At 46.6% G+C, this 23,830-nt stretch overlaps 1 protein-coding gene across 14 annotated transcripts in view; it reads left to right on the plus strand.

Moving 5' to 3' along the window:
• LOC144127803 (FMRFamide receptor-like) overlaps positions 1-23,830 on the plus strand; it is a 1,107,197-nt gene that overhangs the window by 665,316 nt on the left and 418,051 nt on the right. The gene's annotated exons all lie outside the window — the stretch shown is intronic.

Consider the following 23,830-nt stretch of genomic DNA (forward strand, 5'->3'; position numbering starts at 1 on the left):
TTGTGACTTTTCTGAGCTGCGCAGCGAATGTTCCATTCATTACCGAGTAATCGGCTCCTGTGTCGACTAGAGCGGTAACTTTCCGGCCGTCGATAGTCACTTCTAGGTCGGAGGTCCTGGCTCTTGCATTGCATGTCGCTCTCGGCGTCGGGTCACGGCTTCGTCGCGTATGCGAGTCACGGGTTGGGCGTGTGGTCGAAGCTCCTCTGGGTGGCGGCGTCGATTTCAAGGTAGCTTGCGTCGTGGTCGAGGTTCTCATTGTGTGCGGCGTCGGTGCAGCGAGTGTCGGTTCTTCATGCGGCGTCGCGGGTGCAGCGTCTTCATGGGGCGTGGTCGGTGGAGGATCTTCGGCGTTTAGCTCGTGAGCAACCTCACCTCCAGAGGTTGCTGCCTTTAGTTTCCTCTACGGGGGCTGGGCGACCTTCCTCGTACCGCGGCTGCGTAGCTGCGGCGTGGCGACGCAAAGCGCGAGGTTGACGGCGATGGTGAGCGCGAAAAGCGGTTCGGCGTGTACTCTTCTCGACGCAGGTACTCGTCGATTTCGTGCGGACGTTGTCCGAAGCGTGGTCGTGGGGCGTTAACGGCAAATCCTCGAAGACCGATACGTCGGTACGGGCAGTGACGAAGAATATGGCTGGCCTCACCGCAATGGAAGCACAACGGCCGGTTGTCGGAAGTCCTCCAGGCGTCGCATTTCCTGGGGCTTGAGCGTCGGTCATAGGTTGGGCGGGCGGGGGCTGGGAGGCGGCGTTGTGGAACGATTGGCTCATCTCGGGGAGGACGTGGGGGTTGTCGCTGGGGCTGAGCAGTACTTACTGCAGCGGCGTAGGTCATGGCCTGGGGTTCTGTGGCCGTCGGGGTGCCAAGTGCCTGTTGCACTTCTTCCCGTACCACATCCATCAGAGTCGCTGCTTGTGGCTGTGGGGAAGATGGCAGCAATCGGCGTAGCTCCTCTCGGACGATTTCGCGGATAACTTCCCGCAAGCTGTCGCTGGTGGTGGCCGGCGTGTCCGAACGGATTGGACAGGCAGAGGAAGGGCGATTGTACTGCCGAGCTCGAACGTCGAGGGTCTTCTCAATCGTGCAGGCTTCTTGCATAAACTCCTCGACTGTTTTTGGCGGCTGGCGGACGAGGCTTGCAAAGAGTTGTTCTTTTACGCCGCGCATTAAAAACTGAACTTTCTTTTCCTCGGTCATCCCGGGATCGGCGCGGCGAAATAGGCGCTTCATCTCCTCGACGTAACTGCGGACGGGCTCATTCGGAAGCTGGATCCTGGACTCGAGGAGTCGTTCGGCTCTTTCTTTCCTCACGACACTGGTGAATACCTTCAATAGTTCTCTCTTGAATAGCTCCCATGTCGTAAGGGACGACTCGTAGTTTTCGTACCACGTGCGTGCAGAGCCATCCAATGAGAAGAACACGTGTCCAATTTTTGCCGCATCATCCCACCTGTTGAATGACGCCACGCGCTCAAATTGATCCAACCATTCTTCAGGGTCTTCGCCTAGGGATCCATTGAAAGTTGGCGGCACCCGCGGCTGCTGCAGTATGATCGGTGTCGACACCTTTTTCGAGGTTGCAGTGCTGGTAGCAGCGTCTTTTCGCTGTCTGGTGCGGTCCGGCAGTTTCCCGAACTCAGGCTCCTCTCCCTGGAGACGTCGGCTGGCTCGCTGAGCTGCTGGCTCGTCCTCGGGTGCGAAGCGCTCAGGGCTGGCTTCACGACTTGAAGGGGGCGTCCGGAACATGGAAGGCTACCCCGCACCTCCACCAGATGTCACGTAGTGGTGACGGCAGTCGAAGCAGCGATGAAGACGGACGAAAGGGTCTTCTAAAAGAACTGTTTATGGGGCTGTCTTGCACCCAAAATGGACTGAATCACTCGGCGGCGGCGAAGCGACAAGCGTGCTCGGCGGTCGTCGAACAGAATGCCCGCCGCTGTCGGCCGTGCTCAATTTACAGCTGATAGCGAACATTCGAGATAAAGGGCGCAAAGTTACTAGAACATTCCGGAACAACGTAGAATCAGCTTTGCCTGGCTGCGATCAATCGAGATAAATCTAGTCGCGTCTTGCGTCGCAAACAAAGCGATAAGGTGGTGTCGCGGCAGATTTGAAAAACGAACAAACACTGCAAATATTGGCGGCATGCTGCTAGTTTAGCAGACAGTCCATGTATTGGCTGAATGAATGCTTCCAGACAATTGTGCAGGATTCAGCATTTACCTCACGGGTACGTAATTCCTCCAGGAATGCGCCCATGACGACGACTGCAACTCGGCGCTACTTTTGTTTACATATCTGCATCTGTATACAAGCAGCGATTACGCGTTATTTCGGCAGGAATTGCAAGCTGCGTTCCACTTAGGTTAAGCAAGCTCATCTCTTTTGCGCCAGCTGCGGGTTTACTTGTTTGCGCAGTGCGATAACTTTGCTAGAATCGCCGAAGAATGCGAGCGCCAGCCTGGGGAATGCTTCTTAGCCAGGTTGTTGACAACGCGTACGACCAGCGTTTCTGATTCGTTTTAACTGCTTTCTTGCTTTTTTCGATGTTTCTGGTACTTGAATTTAAATTGGCTTATCTAGAGGTATGTTCTGCACCCTTTTGAGATAAACAAAATGGCTTAATTTGTTGCCCTCAAGCGACGCCGACGTGGCTGCCGCCGCGGGCGCCTGCAGCATTTATCGACAGACTGGGTCACACCGCCTAGCAGCGGCGCTTCGCGCGTGGTGTATTTGCGTCCTAAGATGTTAACAATCCTCGATTTAAGGCCACTGTTGTCAAAACCACGCTCGATGACCATATGTATCCGCTAAAACTTGTGAATTCGCTCTCCACAATCGCCGACATCGCACATACGAACCTGGCGGACTCGCTAGGCCTATTCGTACTGCAGCCGAGCCGAAAGGTGAACGTATGAAATGTAGTCGCTCGTTTCGCTTATTCGTATTACGGAGAAGGTGCACACAAGAGAGTCATCGTCTCATCGACGTGAAGGGTTCGCTCAGCCGCCGATATGAGGTGCCGGCTGGTACGTCAGCAACGGCATATATGCCGATCAGCTCCCCGACCGCTGAGTCGCCGAAGCAGCGCCTCGCCGATGTCGCGCGTCGCCGTTCATAGTACGTCACGCTACTGTGTTGTAGTGTCACTGCTATTCACTGATATCGTTCCCAGGGCTGTACGTCACCACCTATAGCGCTAGCGATTGGCATCAATCGAGAAAAAGAGCACTTAGGGACTCTTTGGAGCTCAATTAAAATATATTTTAAGCGCTTGTTGCACCCAGTACTTCGCCGCAGGCGACCTTACATACAGAGGAAGCCTATAACAAGGCTACTATAGCCTCAAAATTTGATGTCCCAACCCCTTTAACGTTGTGTCGGTTACCACCGCCGCTGCTGCTTTGTTGCTATGACCGTACTCTTTGCTATGCTATCCTTGCTGGTGTTGCGCGAAAGTTTTTTTCTTTTCAAACGTGTATGTGCAATAGTTGTACCAAAGGCCATCATGCCAGACATATGCCCTTCCTGCAAATAATGCCCACCAAGTGAAGGACGCGCCATCAAGTGTGCCGAATATGAGTACACGTATCATCTTGGTGACTGCTCCGTAATTTCTGAGTCAACATATAAGTCAAAGGCGAAATAGGTCGTAAGACGTGGCGATGTCCAGATTGTCGCAAAACAAAAGCAGAAGACTCTGACAGATCCAGCATGCAACCTGAACTTGCTAGCTGTTTTGCCGGTATATGTGAGAAGCTTGATGCTCTTGCTGGCCTACCTATGGAAGTCGCTGAAGTGAAGCTTTCAATTGAACTAATGGAAAAAAAAGTATGCTGACATACTCAAGCGACATGTACAACATGATCAGGAAATCTGTAGTTTGAAGAAACGTGTAAATGCGCTTGAGACGAGCTCCGATGCTAATGAGATTAACTCCTTGAAAATGACAGTACACGACCTCGAATGGCGTAGTAGAAAGCTAAGCCTTGAGGTGCACGGCATACCAGTGACCAAAGATGAGAACCTGATGGAAAAGATAAATGATGTAGCAAACTGCGTGAACTTACCAGAACTCACATTGAATGATGATGAAACTATGCACAGACTTCCGTCAAAGCCAGGAAGGGTACCCGGCATCATTGTAAGTTTCTCACTATACTCAATGCGTGACATGTGGTTTCAAAAGCCGACAGCTATAAGAGATGCCAAGTCGGAGGTTTCAGTGGCCGAGGATATGACGGTTCAAAGTCGCGAGCTTCAGCGCTATGCAAAGGGTTGGGCAGATGACAATGGTTACAGCTTCGCTTGGCACCGGAATGAAAAAGTGTTTCTTAGAAAGAGAGAACGTGATCCTGCGATTGTCATTCATTGTGAAGCAGACCTTGACAAACTGTGAAGCAAGTAATTTGGGTTGAAAAGCGGTGTAACTTTTTTTTTTCAATGGCATCCCTTTTTACTGATCCAGTCGATTTGTGTGACTTCAGTAGTTACGTTAATAGTAATGACTCGCAATGTTGCACCTGCATCCAATTTAATCTGAGATATGGACGAATTAAGCATGACGAACTTGACTGTTTTTTCGCTGAAGTGCAAACGCGCTTTAATGTAGTTATGTTTTCGGAAACTTCGTTTGCCTAAGTAGAGGATGTTTATGTCATTCCAACATACAAGTGTTACTATGTGAGCCGTCCTCCTAGAAGAGGAAGAGGTGTTTCTATGTTAGTTTCAAATGATTTGGGATCCGAAATGCTTCTCGAATATTGTTGTATAACGCCTTGTTATGAAGTGCTTGCAGTTAGTTCTTGCATGCGGATATTTTCTGTATGCTATCGGCCACCCAGTAGTAGTTCTACTGAGCTCTTTTCATTTTCAGATTCATTCTTAGAATTTGCCAACATGAACCAATATCAGTTAATTTTATGTGGTGACCTTAATATTGATATGCGAGTCAATAGTAACACCGCAATAGAATTAAAGTGCCTACTAAACGTTCATACCTGTGAAAATGTTTTCATGTCACCCACATGGATTACCTCTGAATCTGAAATGCGCTTCGACCTCTTCATCACGAACTTTAATCCAGAAAGCCTAAAATCCGGTACTATCGCTCGCGCTATTAGCGATCACTTGCCAATATTTATATCTGTCAATATGAGTCTCAATTTTTCTTGGTGGGAACAGCCGAAAAAAACCAAAACGCAGACACAGAAAGGAACACACAGAACGTACACCAAGAAGAATGAACCAACTAGCTCAGTTTTCTACTCTTTTAAGAGTCTCAATTCTAAGCGGCAACTAGAATGATCAACTTCTCGACTTATAAATGATCGAACATTATGTGAGTTCAAGCAGCGCTTATCAATCGTTAGCTGGGAAGAGGTTTTTGCAGAAAGCGACCCTGATGAAGGATATAAAAATTTTTAGAAACATTCTCCGAAATCTACTATATTTCTTGGCCTCTGAAGAAATTTAAACAATGAAAGAAAAGTAGGAAACCATGGATCGACAAAGAAATTCTGCAGTTAATAAAGAAACGAGATAAAATTTACAAGCTATTTTTGAGAAGCAGGTGTCCTGAAGCGTTGAAAAGTTCAAGAAATTTAGGAACTTTGTCACTTAACAACTTCGAGTTGCTAAAAAGCAATATATTTTTAACCGCTTTATTTCAACTGAGGGGCGATCTGAAAATGTCTGGAAGGTGTTAACGTCGATGTTAAGAAATTCTCTGGAACCAACATCGCAAATTATGCAAGATAAAAATTAGTTAAAGGGTGCTGAGGTAGCGAATGCTTTCAACGACTACTTTATTTCTTTTGCTGACTCATCATATAGTGACGCAGATTTGTCCTATATGATTTGCCAATACCGTGAAACAATATTCTTAGAACCGGCTACAATAAATGAAGTAGTTACAGCATTCTTATCGCCTAATAACAGTAGGGCTACAGACGCCTCAGGTTTGCAGATACATCCCATACAATTTCTTATCGATTTTCTTGCGCCTTGCCTTGCCCATATATCTTTAATCTGTGTTTGCTGTCTGGCATTTTTCCGCGCCTTATGCAGGCAGGGAAAGTTATAGTAGCGTTTAAAAAAGGAAACAAATGAATTGGGAAACTATCGCCCTATATCTATCTTGCATGTTTTTTTTCTATAGGGTTGGAAAAAGTTATTCTAACACGGCTGTCGTCTTTTACTGATAGATATAACATTGTTACTAGTCCTCAGTATGGCTTCTGAAAAAACAACTCAACAGAATTAACTCTTCTTGCTCAGAAAGAGTTCATATTCAAAACTTTGAGTAAAAAATCTGGTACTCGGATTATTTTTAGATTTCTCAAAATCGTTTGATTTAGTTATTCATTCTGTTTTACTTGAAAAATTGGATCATTATGACATTAGAGGCAAAGCCCACTCGTTAATTTCTTCTTATTTGCGACATAGGTCCCAGTTCGTTAGTATAGCTTGTGAATGTTCCCAGCCGAAACCGGTAGTTTCTGGCGTTGCACAAGGGAGTATTTTGGGCCCCTTCCTTTTTGTTCTCTATGTTAATGACATTGTGCACGTCGATAGAACTCCCAAGTACATAATTTATGCTAACGATACTGGTCTGTTTTTTCTGGTACTTCAACTGCTCACTTTGGAAACCGAGCAAACAAAACCTTGGGAGCAATAAATGCTTGGGCATTTAACAATCATTTACAAATTGATGTTAATAAAACTAAAGCGGTCATGTTTCACCCGCGTCGTAAACACTTCGCGTTTCGTCTGATTGAATTAAACAATACCAGAGTAGATTTCGCACAGTCTGTAAAAACATTGCGCGTCTACTGTGCAGACAACATGTCATGAACTGACCGCATTAGCTACATAGTTAACAAACTTTCCAAAACAGGTGGTATCATGCGCCGTCATTGCTTTAATTTTCCTACAGCGGTTAACATGTCACTCTGCAACTCTTTATTCTCCTCTGTACTTAACTACGGATGCCTCGTGTGGGCAACAACAACAGCAGAAAATGTTAATAAACTTACAGTCTTACAGGAACGAATCGTACGCATTGTAAGTAAAGTGCCATATTTTTTTTCACACCGCAAATCTTTTCCAAAAACACATTATACCAATAAAATGGATATATGACTATAGGCTCTGTTATAAATGTAAACTCATAATAATGAAAAATGATGACGCATTGATTAATCTGGCTGGTTTAGAGAAAAACAAAACAGTGTATGATATGCGCAGCATAGAGCCTTTCAATGTTAAGACAGATCGTACCAATTATGGCCGTCAGATGTTGGAATACACTTTACCTAAGTTACTGAACCAGCTGCACTGCCGTGACAATCTTGACGGTTGAGGAAGAAGAAGACGGCGATTAGTGGGCCGGCTGTCTGACACCGGTCCGCAATTTTCGGCTTTATTTTCTCACTTCAGAGGTTTTCCAGTGCACTGACATCGCACAGCACACGGGCGCCTTAGGAAAAACGCTAAGGCGCCCGTGTGCTGTGCGATGTCAGTGCACGTTAAAGATCCCCAGGAGGTCGAAATTATTCCGGAGCCCTCCACTACGGCACCTCCTTCTTCCTTTCTTATTTCACTCCCTCCCTTATCCCTTCCCTAACGGCGCGATTCATGTGTCCAACGATATATGAGACAGATACTGCGCCATTTCCTTTCCCCCAAAAAACCAATTATTATTATTATTATTATTATTATTATTATTATTATTATTATTATTATTATTATTATTATTTCCAGTCTTTTTGGCGTGTGTCCTCGACGTGCGACGACCTGGGGGTCCCTGGCCGCCGGCAACAGCACGTCAAGCGACCTCCTCGGCGCTGTGCGCCGTATCAACGCCGACACGGTACATCACCGCCAGCTGAACTCCATGCTGCACTGATGGCAGCAGCGCCAGCGGCGGTTCCAGCGGCCCCTGTAGTTGCGGCTACAGACCAGGCCTCGCCAAACAAGAGACTGCGCGACGACCAAGCCAGCAACGAGCCTCTGACCGACCATCCAGAGGACATGGACCAAGCATCATTTACAGTTGTATCGTACAAGAAAAAGAGAGCTACCGGTGTTCCTGTAGTTTTCAGGCCCACTGAGGAAGGAGGAAGCCTATGGAAAGCCAACCCCAACATTGTGGCTTCGGCGGTTGTGGCTTCGGCGGCTCAAGAAAAAGTCCTCAGCCATCGCATTCACAAGGATGGGAGCCTGATGGTTACAGTATCGACGCTGCCCGCCGCCAACCGTCTGCTCACGGTAACTAAGCTGGCTGGAGTGGCTGTAGAGGCCAGAGTCCCATACTCTTACATGGCAAGCTATGGCAAAATACAAGATGTACCTGTCACCTACACAGACGAAGATCTGCAGGAATATCTACGCGACCAAGGTGTCCTCTCAGCAAGGAGGCTAATCGCCTACACTCCTGAGGATGGTGGAAAGATAACAGCGGTACGCCGTCGCATAGTTATATTGGAATTCGCAAAAGATGCGCCGCTACCAAAACGAGTAACGCTGGGGTTCTGTAGTTACCCTGTAACTGAATACGTCGGAGCAGCAACTCAGTGTTATAAATGTCAGAGGCATGGCCACATATCAAGACACTGTAACGGCCCCGTGCGCTGCAAAGTGTGTGCTGGCCCCCACTCGCACAAAGAATGCACTTCGAGAGCGCAACCTAAATGCGCTAACTGCGGTGGCCCACACCCTGCTTCCTATGGAGGGTGTTATAAAAAGAAAGCAGCCACAGTTGCTCGCACGGCAGAGCAAACACAAGGGAAACCCCCTAAGCGCCATGAACCACCACCTAACCCCGACGTGGTTTTCACGACTACGGCAGCTCTTTCCGAGAATCAGTCAACACAGCGTGGCAGAGCAGCTGACAAGACCTACGCAGATGCGGTAAAAAAGAAGAGTGGGAAGTCCGTTGGTTCTTCTCCTTCATCAAAGCTACTGCAACGCACTACACAAGACCCGACAAACAGTGTCGCTTGCTCTGACCCTAGGGCGCCACAACATGACAAGAAGATCAGCGGCAGGCAGCAAACCGGAAGCTCTGAACAAGATGTCACATGCCTACTGATTCTGATGCTGTTTGCAGCCATCAAGGCTCTTATCCGTGCAAACCCCTCGTCAGGAAGACTCCCAGAAGTAGAAGCTGTCCTTGCAATGGAGCCGTTGGTGTCGGTCTCCTACGCTCCGCAGGGGCGTAATACCACACTTCAGTAATCATGGCTTCCACAGCGAGAACTTCACCGCAGCTGACAATCCACAACATTTTTCGTACATGCATCATTTTCCAGTGGAACGCTCGCGGGCTACGCTCTAAACTCTCAGATTTCCGACAGCTAGTGCGAGCGTACCGCTTCCCCTTCATAGTCATCTGTGAATCACGCGTCGAGGAAACTTTCCGACTCAATGGATACTATTTCCATCATTCACAATGACCAGATAACGTCAGCAGATTGCTGATAGGCTTTCGCAAGGATATCCCGGCCTCACCGATTTATGTCCCGCCTCACAGCGACAATGAATACGTATGCGCTGTCACAGTTATTGCCGGACAACAGTACACTCTGATTGGAGTATATCTTGAGCCAGGCACGCCATTTGATGCTTTGAGACTTGAAGACTTGATAGCAAGGACGCCCTCTCCGCATATTATTTGCGGAGACTTCAATGCTCATAATGAAATTTGGGGCAGCTCACATACATGTGCCCGAGGTGCCAAGCTTGCAAAACTTCTCTCCAAACATTCAGTTCAGCCATTAAATGACGGCAGCATCACCTACCTCCGAGGCCCGACGACTACCAGCAGCATCGACGTGACATTTGTCACAAGTTCATTCGCCCACAACTTTAGCTGGTGCACTGATTTGGAGACACGTGGAAGCGACCATTACCCAATCCTCACATCGGCTTTCCATGCGCAGAGGAACCCAAAGAAATTCCTTATAAAATCTACAGACTGGGACGCATACAAGGACGCTGTAAGCAGAGGAGTTACTGCGGCAACTCGCAATGAGGAATTAGCATCGACTATTGCATATTGCCTGATGGCGAGTACACAACTTACAGCTAAAAATGATAACCTACCTTCAAATGATGACACATTTCAAAGGCTTTGCGCTATACGCAGGCGAGCTGAAAGGAAAGCTCTGCGCACAAAAAGCATCGATGACCTACGTGCATGCCGACGGGCACAACGTCACATTCGACGCTACATGGATAAACTCAGTCGGCCAAAGTGGCGTGACTTTTGTTCTACGCTGGATGTGCGCAAACCAGTAACCAATATTTGGCGGATAGTTAGAGGTATGCGCACGCCACTTCAACAACTCCACCCCTTCGCTGCACTCTCCCTTCACGAACAAAAATCTATAAAAGAAGTCTCAGAAGAATACTGCAAGCTGCTGTCGGCAGGGTCAGGGCATTCGACACTCTCCGCAGATGGTCAAACAGGCATCCCAAAGGCGGCAGTGCCAGCCTTAGACCTGCCTTTCACAATGGAAGAACTATCCGCAGCTATCGCGGAGACAAACAGGCACACGTCTCCGGCTCATGATGAGGTGACCTATGACGCCATTGCAAAGCTACCCCACACCTCACGTCTTCGACTCCTGGAGTATTACAATTCTTCCTGGATGGCTGGTGAGGTCCCCACGGAATGGAAGCTGGCGAAAATCGTGCCCGTTTTGAAACCCTGTAAGCAGCCAACAAGCTACGCATCATTCCGGCCCATTGCCCTACTGAGCTGCGTAGGTAAGCTCATGGAGCGCATGATCTGCAAGCGCATAACTTGGTTCCTAGAAAGCCGAAATGAGTTCCCCCAAGAAATGAACGGGTTCCGTCAAAACAGGTCTGCGACTGACAATATCATCGCCCTCGTCTCATCAATTGAGGAGTACCTTCATGCTGGGTACATCCCAACAGTCGTTTTCCTAGACATCAAGGCCGCTTTTGACTCCGTCTTTCACCATGCAATTCTCGCAGCCTTTGGCAGTCATGGCCTTGGAGGAAGGCTATACAAGTGGATTGGGCACTATTTAAAAGAACGACAAATTTTTATTGCCACTCCAAACGGTCCAACACGCTTTCACGCAGTGGAGAGGGGCGTACCACAGGGAGCGGTGCTCAGCCCTCTCCTGTTCAATATTGTCCTTATTCACATAAGAAGACACCTTCCGCGAGGGGTCCGCATAACAATTTATGCTGATGATATCTGCATCTGGACCGCGTCACGTTCGCGCTATATTACCCAGCAACGTCTTCAGAGAGCACTATTGCACATTTCGATGTACCTGGCTTCCAGAGGTCTTCGTCTCTCGCCAGAAAAGAGTGTTGCAATGGCGTTTACAAGAAAAACGATGACCCGATATCCGCTGCTCCTAGGCGGACGATCGCTGCCATATGTACGATCTCAGCGATTCCTGGGTGTTGTAATCGACTATAATCTGTCCTGGTCACCTCAGATCAAAAAACTCCGTGCGAGGATTACTGCAGCATCGCAAGTGTTCAGGTTCATGGCGGGAACAAGGTGGGGTAGCAACTGCCGATCAATGTTTCTGCTTGAAAAAGCCTACGTTGAAGGAACCTTGCGCTACTGTCTACCAGTGCTTCAAAGCTTATCTACATCAAGCAATAAGGCTCTCAATGCCGCACGGAACAACTGCCTGCGAATATGTCTTGGCCTCCCAAAGGGTTCCTCTGCATCAGGAACAGTAGCGGAGGCAGGATGTCTCCCACTAGAGGTAATTGCCGCCCAGGAAACTATGCGTACCCATCTCCGCCATGTCCTGCAAGGGAAGGAGCACTTCCTACACCGTGTCCACCTAACTCACAGCAACTCTTGCTTTGGCCAGGCAGTGCAGCTCCTGCCCCTTCCTACTATTAATCAGCCTCAGAAACTACTACCTTTGGCCTTTCCTCCATGGACACTCTCTCCTCTAAAGGTGAAGAAGTCTGTTCCAGGTGTGAATGCAAAGAGCCGCATGCCACAGGCAGCACTTCTGCAAGCTACTCTCGCCTACTTAATCGAAGAATATACGCAGCACACCCATATCTTCACCGATGGTTCAACTACTAAAGAAACTTCTTCTTGTGGCCTTTATGTGCCCTCAACAGGCCATGCCCTTTCTTACCGGCTGCAGCGGAGGACCTCCTCTACAACAGCTGAGCTTCACGGCATTAAGGAAGCTGTTTCTTACATCCTGCGCCGAACCGCCGGCCGTTGGGTTATCTTCACCGATTCAAAAGCATCTCTGCAGATCCTGGCCAACGTGCTGAAGAAAACGAATCACCAGCCAGTTTCCCTGGACATTGGGTATATCCATCATTTAGCTATTGCCGCAGGCCACTGCATAACATTTCAGTGGGTACCTGCTCACTGTGGCAATATGGCTAATGAAAAAGCAGATGAAGCGGCCCGTAACGGCCATCAACATCAGAGATACATTCAAAGTTTTCTCACGAAATCTGATGCGTCCCAAATGGCTAAAAGTTTTGCGTACGAAGAAACGTATCGGCTTTGGAGTTTGCCGACACATCAGTACCAATTTCTTCACTCAATCGACCCACATCTTAGATCAAGACTCTCACCCAGAATTACTCGACAACTCGAAACACTTTATCACCGACTTCGTCTGAATGCTGCATATACAAATGACCTGCGATACCGTTTTGGACAAATGAACAGTCCGCATTGTGACAACTGTGCTTCGATAGAAATTGTGGAACATATCCTGCTTGAGTGCCCTGCGTATGCTAACGAGCGTGCGTACTATGAACATTGCATGCAGAAGCTCTGCCCAGTGCCCCTAACAATGGACAAAGTTTCAGGCCCCTTAGCCTGCTTCAGGCAACAGAGACTTGCAATGAACTTTCTTTTTACATATTTAAAAGACATTGGACATCTCGATAAGCTCTAAATTCACTTGCAGGTTACCTTCATGCATTCTTCTTGCAGTGAACTTCGTCAGCCCATTCGTCGGACTATGCACTCCATCATTCCATAGGTTACATCAATACTCGCCACTGCATCCTTAGTACCCATTTCACGGCTGCATTTTATCTTTGTTTTTTTTTCTTTCACCTCTTCCACGCTGCTCTCCTTCAGTCTTTATCTCCCAAATTCCCCTCCCTACGCAGAGTAGCATGCCAGCGATATTGAAACGCCGGCTAAATTCTCTGTTTCCTCATTAAAGAGTCTCTCTCTCTCTCTCTCACAATCTTGACTTGTCCGAAGTTTCTTTACAAGAATTGCGACAAAGATTCATGTAAGTTGATGTTGCTATTGTCGTGAGCACCCCTCCCCCCCCCCCCCCGTTTGTAGTCTTTTTTTTTCTGCGTGCTGCATTCTGATATTTATTTTTATTTACAAGTTATATGTATTATATGATGCATATGATTTCATGATGTTTGCTTTTTTCCCTCTATCTGTTCTGTGCTGTCGTGCTTCTGCCACCGTCAATGCTGCCTTGTAAAGGGGAAGTCAGGATCCCTCAAGCTGTTTATACAGCTTTTTTCCTGGCATTCCTCGCAACACTTGGTTGCAAAATAAACTTCAACTTCAAGTGCCAGGCGACAACCTCAGGATCAGAAGAGTTAATCCTCTCTTGTATATACCATCGTTTAGCAGCGGCTGGACCTTCTTTCTGTGCATCCATGCCAAAAGTTGTGATAAAGCCGCCAATTACATATCTGCCGTTTATACGCAATGCTGCGCATGCGTCGCGCAGCTCTCATGACAGAGTGGCGTGCGGTGAGGCTGCGACGAAGCGTGCGGCGCGCACAACTGGCCTCTCCCAGCCACCGCGAAATGCTCGACTGGTAGCCTAGCTTAGCTCTCGCTACAATAAAAAAAAAAACGATGGTGGCAACAGAACTGATACGTGAGATCATGGGAGATCAGGAATAAAAGAAGCCCAGAGGGGGGAAGAGACAACGAAAGAGGGCAGCGGGCTGGGGCACCCCTCGCATTCCACCGAAGGCCACATCTCCTGGAGATGCAGGGACCGAATGTATCCAGTGTTCCTGTACATGCTCCCTCAGGGACAATAAATGTACCAACCGAACGAACGGGGCCCTCCTCCGCCAGAGCAAAACCAGAAGCTGAGCCACGGCGAGCACTCTCGAAGGCGTGACGTGTACGCAGTCACCGTCACTTCGGCGGGGATTCCATCGCCCGTGTGAATGCCGCTTGACGGGCCGACAGGGCACTTTTTCACCCCTGTGATCAGGGCTCTTGTCATTCAACGCGGTGGCGACGGGGCAGATGGGGCGCACTAACCCGCGAATCCCCCGCGGGGCGCGCCAGAGAGCCACGCTTCCTTGGCACTCCACTGTTGGTTTTTCGGTCGCCAATGGCCGAATTTATAGACGACCCCCGAAAGCAGCTGTGCTGCGACCCTGATAACGGTTTATACGAATAATCTCCTCTGCTGTCTCCCAACGGGCCACGTCCCGTTGGTCTGCTATGTACCGCTGGTCTGTGAGAAACATTCTTGCGTGAAACCGCTGCTCCGAAGCATTGGGAACGAGTGTAAACTCTAGGCAGAGTGTTATCGGCGCATGGTTTTAGGTTCGCGCTGCGTTGTTCTTGAGTATGCTATTTTGAAACGCGCGGTGGGCCAAATTTACAAAATTGTGTCAAATGAATTCAAGTTTACTTTAATCACATGAAAACAAACATGCAGAAAAAGTCGCTGTCTTCGTTGAAAGTGAAACCGAAAGCTGAATCCTCGTTATGGGAACAAAAAGGTAAAAATCTGAAAAATGGTCCGCTATATTCATACGCTGAAAGCATTAAAGGTATGCAATGCGCTCTTCAGAGGCCGTCTTCCGGAATTCGTTGAACACCGGAAGGCACTGTTCTTCCGAAGCAACGCTGTCAGCCTTCGCGGCTCGGTCGCGCCAGAGCTTCAAAGAAAATCACGCACGTCACAGTGGAAGGCGACCCTGACAAACACTAAGGCAAGGCAATCCCAGAGGATTTCTTTTCAACTGTCGACTCGGAGTAGTTAACGCATTCCTCAGCCCCAGCTCCAAATCTGTGCCAATTATGGGCGCGTCCATGATTTATTGTGCTGGGAATAAAAAAACAGCACGAGAGGAACACGTACGTTCCGTTTAATTAGGGTAATAAATGCGGGATATAGAAAAATCCAGCACTCGGGCCAGAAGAGAAACGATGAATTCTCGTCAGATCTCGCCTGCGGCTGCCGCCGCCACTCAGCGAACAGTAACGATGAAGGCTGTGCGGGTTCTTGGCGTTTCATTTGACTGTTAATTGCTCCTCTGACTCTCCCTGACTTCTCCTTCTTTTTCTGCCCTTGTTGCTTCGCTGTTATCCTTCGCCATTGCACAGTCTATTTCTTTTCTCTTATTTCATCTTTCTTGTATGGCTGGAATTAGTCTATCGCATGAAGACCACGCAGGAACCGCAGTAGCTCGTCTAGCACCCGATGTCTGTTGCGCCTAACTTCATGAGGACTTTCACCAAAGCGCCCGGTTTCCCTCGCTTCGTTCGCCAGAGGGGAACACCACTAACCCTGGCGCCTGAAATGGCTTCTGTGATCGCGCAGAAAAAAATCAAGAAAAGTATGGCGAGAGAAGCCCGGTGTGATAGAGACGGGCTTTGAAGAGGCGAGGGAGTCACTGTGAGTCTTTCGAAATCATGCGCGCCGTTGGCTTTGCTTTTTACCTCAACTTTGTTGAAGGCGCACCGCAAATAGCAGAGGTGCACTTTCTCAGTCTCCCTTGTTTTCTTCCGTCTACTTAGCGATCTATACAAGCCATCGCGTGAGCACAGCTCAACGTCGTTTACTTTGGCGGATGCGGCGACCCAAATCAAGCGGCTTTCTATGCTTTTATCGAATTTTTCTCTCCTCATGAAGCCGGAGATCGCCGCATCGAGTGCAACACCAGATGCGCTGAAAAATATAAAAGAAGGAAGGAAAAATTTTCGGAATGCACATTGCGTCCTAATCCTCGCCGTCTGCCCTGAAAATGCGTGATCGAAGTTGATGACCATAGAACAGGAACTGATACGATCCGCGCTCGTCTCACTAAGGTTGTTATTTTTTTCACTGCTTTGAACTATGAAGATTTTGGCTTATCCGGGAAAAGATGCTCCAAATAATCTTCGCGGTGGCAGTAATGCCTCCGGAAGCGAAGAAGCAGCAGACGATCTGAGCGCTCCTGCCTCAAGGCTATCAGTCAGCTGAAACGTTTCCCTTTTGTTTATTAAAGGCCTGTGACGATGGCGACGCATTGAGAAAGCACTTCATATTTCCCAACTTCTTTTAAAAAGCAGCAGCTGGCAGAAAAGTGCTTACAAGTGTGCTGACTGATGAGAATTTCGCAGCGCTTAAAAACATAAACCATCTTCTAGAGGGTCGTCCCGCACTCATTAGGGAACGGTATGCTGCAGATAATATGGAAATGAACGTAAAAAAGTACTTGCAAAATAAACACCGAAAACCAATCAGAAAACGTGTCTCATGGCGTCGGTCGCGTGTGGATGCACGGAAATTCGATTACGGGACCGCTTTGAAGAATTAAACGCTTCTGGTTACCGTTGGCTCCAGAACGGCGGAAGAACACGGCGCCGAAGCGCGAGCGTAAATGAGTACACGGAGGCTAACATTAACGAACTTTTTCCGCCTGGCTTCTGTCACCTACGAGCTGCGCTGCCGCCGGACTAGCGCATGCGTCAGAAACTGCGTCTTCCGCGTCCTTTGGTGTGGGAAGCCAGCGTGCGGCCCTGCGCTCGCTCCTGCAGCCCGAGAGGCGCACCTGCAGTCCTCGCGGGGATCGAGCGTCCACTGTCTTCTCAATGAAACGGCGCGAAGAAACAAGACAGGATTAAAGAGAAATTTATTAGCCACTGGTATCAAAAAGGAAAAATCGTGCCTAAATTTAAAAAAAAAAACGAAATACAATACAGTGATTAATGTCGGCCAGCGTGCACACCCTTCAAATGGACGCAAAATCTCTATAAATGTCCTGGGCTAAAAGGCGGTGGAAGCAAGCGGACACGACTGCAGTACGGAAGTAGCCGCACTATCACACGGCCATTGCTTGTGTCGATGAAGAGAGTGCTCCATCGTAGCAGGAACTCTTCGTGCAGCGAAACAAAATCCAAACAAGCATTTGAAGCAGGCACGCTCGTTTTCTTTGTAGAAGGTGTTGTATAAAGTTGCTGTACACTTTTCTCTTCGGGGATATTGGTAAATTGAAATCCATAATCTCAGAGAACCGGAAATATGCGCTCCACCTCATTATTATTCTTTTAGTTATTTCTCTCTTACGATCCGGATCACAACCACTACCTGTCCGCTTCGTATTCCCTTACCGCTTCCAGCACCTCGCTGCCAACTGTGGACTGCCGTTCTGTTCAGTCTATCTAACTCATTGATCATGCTTTGCAGCTCATCTCAATGAGTGACTCAGCGAGGCAGTGCCATCAGCGAATCGCAAATTACTTAATTTTTTTAAAAAAACAGCGCGAAAGACGCGGACGCAGAAGGGACAAACAAGAGACACACAGCGCTGTGTGTCCTTTCTGCGTCCGCGTCTTTTGCGCTGTTTAAAAGAAGTATGAACCACCAACTAGCCCGCACGTCTAGCCTTGTAAATTACTTAAGTATTCTCCATTAATTCTTATCGCCAGCTGTTCCCAATCCATGCTTCGTAATACCTTCTGTAAACAGGCGATTACTAGCATTAACGAGATCGTATCACCCAGCCTGACACCCTTTCGTATTGAAATTTTATTATTGTTTTTGCAAAGAACTATGGTAGCTCCGCACTCGTTATAGATATCTTCAAGTATTCTGACACAAGGCTCTTCTAAACCATGATAAGGCAATGCCTGCATGACTGCCGATGTTTACACTGAGTCCAATGCTTTCAGTAATCAATGAACGCTATTTATAGGCGTTGGTTATGTTCTGCGAATTTTTTCTGACCTGATTGGTAGTGCGAATATGGTCTGTTGTCAATTATCCTTTAGGAAAGCATGCCTGATCATTTGGTTGATTTATGTTTGTCAGGCAGACCAAAAATTACTGGATTACTCCGCCTTTGATTTTTCTTAACATCTTCCAGTTCATCGCCAATGGTAGCCAAAGCGCTGTGACTTTGTTGCTGCTGCTCCTTAATGATGTTTAAAATTTGACATGATTCCGCGACGTTTTGAATCTTATTCCGCAGAGAAAGAATGTGCTTATTTAAATCTGCTAAATATGCTCTGAGCTTATTCATCGCTGCCTCGATTGAGGACACCTTCGTTAATATTTCACGCGACCCACTTATCAGACCTCTGAGTTGCTCGGCATTAGCTGGGCTCGGGTTGATTTCTGTATCACCGGCACAAAATAAAAGCAGCAGAAAGTCAAACGTAACGCTCCGCAGCAAACGAAAATGAGGTTTAGCATGCACACCTTTGGCTCGAGCATGTTCCCAGCGCTGATTAGACGCCACAACAGAAAGCTTTGTGAAGAATGATGAGACGATGTTGTATAATGACAGTTTTCAGACATGAAGTTGTAATTCCATCTTTAATGACATTAGAGTGGCCAGAAGAGCAGCCAAGGAGTGTTTTTATAGCCTGGGATGGTAAGCCCGACAAAGATGAGTGGGGCTAACAAATAAGAATAGGTGAACAAACTGAAGTGAACTGTTTTTTGGGACTTCTATGGGGAAATTCAGACCAGAACAACATTTCTTGAAGGCATTCAGGACGTCAACTGCGCTGCTGCTATGGTTAGAACCACAAGAAAACACACTGTCGACACTTCCTTTTAATACCTGTACGTTCAGGAAAAAACATTCAGTTGTGAGTTAGCGCTCGTTCTTGTGATGCCTTGTCCTTCGTCTTTTCTTGCGCATTACCTACGATGTCTTTCAAGAAACTCGCCCAACTTTATGTTCTAATAAGACAAAGAGTAACTAAAGGCACTATAGATATAACGGTGATATAATGAGCTTTTTATGTGCGGCTAAAATTATGCACCTGTTTCGATTATGATATGAATTCCTAAAGAAACCTTATGCATGAGTGATTGAACATTCATTCATTCATGCATTCATTCATTTCTTCTTCCCTGCTTCACATACAGATTGTGAAAGGCTCAAGAAGAAAAGCCGTTTCAATACGGCTTGAAAAAAGAAAGAGAACCAGTCAAAAACAGACGAGGGACAAGAGGAGGAATTCACAACACAACGACTGGACAATCGACTGTGCTTTATTGAACGGGACACTTCCCCAGTACGGCTCACAGGACATGCGCATACGAAAACCATCATGCATCAATACCAAAACCATCACCGTACAGTGAAATCAAATAGATAAGCAACACAACTATCGCCCACGCGCCAAAAAAAAAAAACAAGTTCATTTTCTAGCATGCACACTGAAGTTGTGCTAATGCAATCTTCATATGCAACCTGATATAGCTGTCTTCTAAAATTTCGCGTTCTTCTTTCCACTTTCCTCTGCAAATAATGCCTACGTTGCCAAACAGCGGGTAGCAGCCACACTGCCGACAGTGGCGAGGCAGGTTTTGTCCATCAGTAGGACCCAAAGAGTTTTGATGTTCGCGCAGCCGTTCATTGATACACTGGCATGTTTGGCCTATGTAAACCTTTTCGCATGTGAGGGGAAACTTATACACTTGGCTTGTGGAACGGTTTGTGAAAACATTTTCATGCTGCGTCGTACAAGAGGGAATTCTCGAATTACCTCGTGATGAAGTACGACGTTCTTGCTGGCTGGTTGGTCCATTGCAGAAAAAAGGTTAGTACTGCGCGAATTAGGCACGACAGGAGAACAGGAATAAATACGACAACACATGCGCAGACTTCCAACTGTTTATTCGAGACCGAAAGGCAAACGCTATATAAGGGATGAACCTAGGCGCATAGCCATCACTGTCATTCACACAAGACTTGACTAAAATCTAGACCACATTGATCAAATTGATCCAATTGCAGAAGCGCCGCTAAATCACAGGCACTAAGTCAGCATGTCCCCAGGCAATCCATGTAAAGGAAAGGATTAAAACGAAGTGAGGATACTACGAATCAACCTGAGTAAACAGGGTTAAAAATACGCAAAGTGACAATGCAGGTGCCCGAACAGATAAAAAGAGTAAAAAAAAAACTACGAAAACGAGACATATGTAAAAACCGACATTAGAGCATGGAAACAACAAAGAACACGAGAAAGTTGAAAATTAAATACAGGTAAGAGGGTGGAATGAGGTATGGAAAAACAAGCATGACTTGGAAGGCAACAAGGAACAAGTGTAAAGGTGAGCATAAAACTACATTTCCGGCCTTTAGGCACATAATACATCTCAGGAACAAAATTAGGACAGTAATGAAACAATTATAGGTGGCCTTCTAAAAATGTGATTTCACTCAGTGGAAGCGAAATAGACGGAATGCTGGCACATATTTCAACATTTATTACGATGTGATAGGCTTCGACCACCTCCCTTTCCGTGTTATTTCTCCATTTAAATAAAAAGTTAGTGTTGCGCCAAACTGGCTTGAAAGGCACTTTAGTATTGCCCTTACCCTTCACTTTACAGTTCTTACAATGATGTGCCAGATGACCTCCCATATTGTTCTTCTCTGCAAGTGATGTTCGCAAACACGTTCATTGAAACACCTACCAGTCTGCCCAGTGTAAACCCTACCGCATGTGAGGGGAATGTTGTAGACAAGGCCCGAATCGCACTCTGTGAACTGCTTTTCGTGATTGGTATAGCATTGCTGCCTAGTTCTCTTCTCTGTGGACAGCAAAGGGCAGACGCTGCTCAGCTTGATCGGTGCCGAAAAAAACCATCCTGACACCATATTGGTTCGCCACTTTTTTGATGTTGTGGGATACCCCTTGTATGTAAGGCATCATCTGCAGTGGCTTTTCCTTGTCCTTGTGATTCTTTTTACTTCCTTTAAGCTTCTGTAATAGGCTTTCACACGCTGCGGTGATGAGGTGGGTTGGTTGTTAGGTTTATTGTTAGGTTCCTTACCTCTTTTTAATCATTTTCTTGACATGGAGTGTCTGGGGACATGCTGACTGAGTGCTCTGTGGTTTATCGGCCCTTCTGCAACGTAACAATGTGATCAATGTGGTCTAGATTTTAATCAGGTCTTGCGTGAATGACAGTGACGGTTATGCGCCTCGGTTCATCCCTTATATAGCGTTTGTCTTTCGGTATCGAATAAACAGTTGGAAATCTGCGCCTGTGCTGTCGTGTCTCATTCGCGCAGTACTAACCTTTTTTTCTGCCTCGTGATATACGTGGGCACAGCCCCGAGAGCTTGCTGGGAGCAGAGAATATAACGCTAACGCCCTGCTTAACTGCGATTTACTTTATGTTGTGGGCTAGCCGGTGCACATAGGGCATAACTTCTTTGTTCAGCGGCAATGACATCAGCCAACCTTGCTCTCTCTTTTTTTCCTCTTGATTTCTTGATCCTCTGAAGTAAGGATTCAGCAACCGCTTTTAGGCGGACTCTTGGAAACCCCGCTGCCCCCAAACGTAGTTGTTTCTCAAAGCTGCTCGTCATAGCGTGGTGGCAGCTTTTTTCCAGAGCTGTGCTGACGGACAAACATGGCCTGCTGCTACCCGCTCTTAAGCATGGTGAGCATTCTTGGCAGAGGCAGGGGGAAAGAAGAACGCGAAATTTTAGAATTCTACTACGCCAGGTTGCGTGGTAAAGATTGCCTTAGCACAACATCGGTGCGCCTGCCTGAAAAAGAACTTTTTTTTTTGCGCGCGGGCGATGGATGTGCTGTTTTTCTATTGGACGTCATTGCCCGATAATGAATTTGGTTTTGCTGCGCATGTCCTGTGAGCTGTACTGGGAAAGTGCCTCGTTCAATAAAGCACAGTTGCTAGTCCTGTGGTAGTTGTGTGCTTTCCTCCTCTTGTCCCTGGTCTGTTTTTGACTAGTTCTTTTCGCCTAACTGGAAAAAATATCTTGGGCCCTTTGGCATTGGCAGCAGCGAAGTAGCAGAGTTATAAAAGCAACTAAAGGGGGCACTTACATCTGCTTATGTGCTATGAATGCGAAAGCATTGTGCACTGCTGCTCTTTCTGTTGGTGCATTTGTGGTTTGTGCATTTGTGTTGTTAAATAGATCACCAGTACTTTGACAATGAGTCACCTTGACAATGCCGATTGGATCAAATCTTACATTTTGCACGATTGGATGTGCACGGTATGGTGGATCGGGAAAACTGCCAAGCGATTCATTAGTAAAAGTTGAACTAAATGCTATCTTTAGAAAACCTGCAACCGCAGTCTCGGGAATCGGAAGTTCAAAGCTGTTACAAAGTGTAATCTGATTAAACTGATCAGCATTAATGGTTCCCAAATAATAACTTTCCGTTAGTTTGCAGCATAGATCGTGAAGTGGAAGAAAAAAACTGGCGTTTAGTTTGAGCAGCTCGCCTGTCCCATTCTTTCGTGACAGCGTAATACTTCAGCAATGGGAAAGAAAAGTAGAAGGCAATTTTTATCTGTTATTTATTTTTCGATAGATATATTAAACCATGGTGGTGTTACTCTAACATTTATTATAATGGCTGCAATGTAAACACGTCAAAGCCGAGGCACCTCCGATTTGAAGAGCAGCCGATAGGTCTCGACAGAATAAAGTGCGAAGTTGGGGGCGATGGTAGCTAAATAGTCTGATAATTCTCGAATCATCCCGACATAGTCCCATTTATGTGATATAAGTGATTTTGTTTTTTGTTTCTTTCGTACAATGCAACAAAAGGAAATAAATGAACTGAAATGTAGTGTGTTCTGCTATGTGATCTCTCAAACCGCTGAAGAGAATGACAAGAGTAAATTTATCAGAATTAGTTTTTTAATGCAAGCTTAAAAATGTTGCACGAGTGATTAGCAACGCGTGTGAGATCAGTGACAAGCTGCGTTAAGCCAACTGTTATGCACGTTTAACGCGGCGAATTGGGCGCGTTGGTATATACTTTTCAGAAGAGCAGCGCAAAAAGACGTGGACAAAGACGAGACGACAAGGACAGGCGCTGAAATTACAACAGCTTCTATTGTGACATAATTCGCTTTTATACACATTCAGTACAGCCGTGCACGGCTATCGTTCACGCATGCGCAAATAGGTCAGCTATTTTTGGGAAAGGACGATGAAGGCGGTGTTGACACAGCCCTCTTCAAGACTACATACACTGTAAAAAAAAACTTTTCGGGAATAAAACAGACATTTTCTGGCGGCTGTCCTGCCAGAAAATGTCTGCACAGTTCTGTTTTCTGTTTTTCAGTTCTTCAGCTTTTTTACAATGTAAATTTTTTATTATTTACCGAAAATTCCTGTGAGATTTTTGTGATGTTCCTATTTCTGTTTCGAAGTAAGTCTCTGATTTTCAAATTTTTCTTTCTCATTATTTACTGAAAGCTTCTAAAATTCTCAGAAATTCACTGTTCTGTTTTCACTGATCCTGTTATTTTCCAGTGCTTCTTTTCTATCATGTGCAGAAAATCTGGATATAAATGGTTTTCAGTAGTTTTTTTTGGCGGCCCTGTTAATTTACACACACTTTTCTTTTCGGTTTGCACAAAATATATTTGAAATTAATGCAAAGTTCTGTCGCATGGTGGTCGCTCTTTTATTTCAATGTTTTTTCTCACAAAATACGGTTTCGATGCAAGCATTTAGAAAAGAGCACATTAAATTACAAACACAATCTTAACGTCATTTACACCATTGTGTCAATGCGCTCTTTGGCCATTGATGCTCTTGCGCCATAAAAATCCATAAT

Source organism: Amblyomma americanum, chromosome 4, assembly GCF_052857255.1.
Source record: "Amblyomma americanum isolate KBUSLIRL-KWMA chromosome 4, ASM5285725v1, whole genome shotgun sequence".
NCBI lineage: Eukaryota > Metazoa > Arthropoda > Arachnida > Ixodida > Ixodidae > Amblyomma > Amblyomma americanum.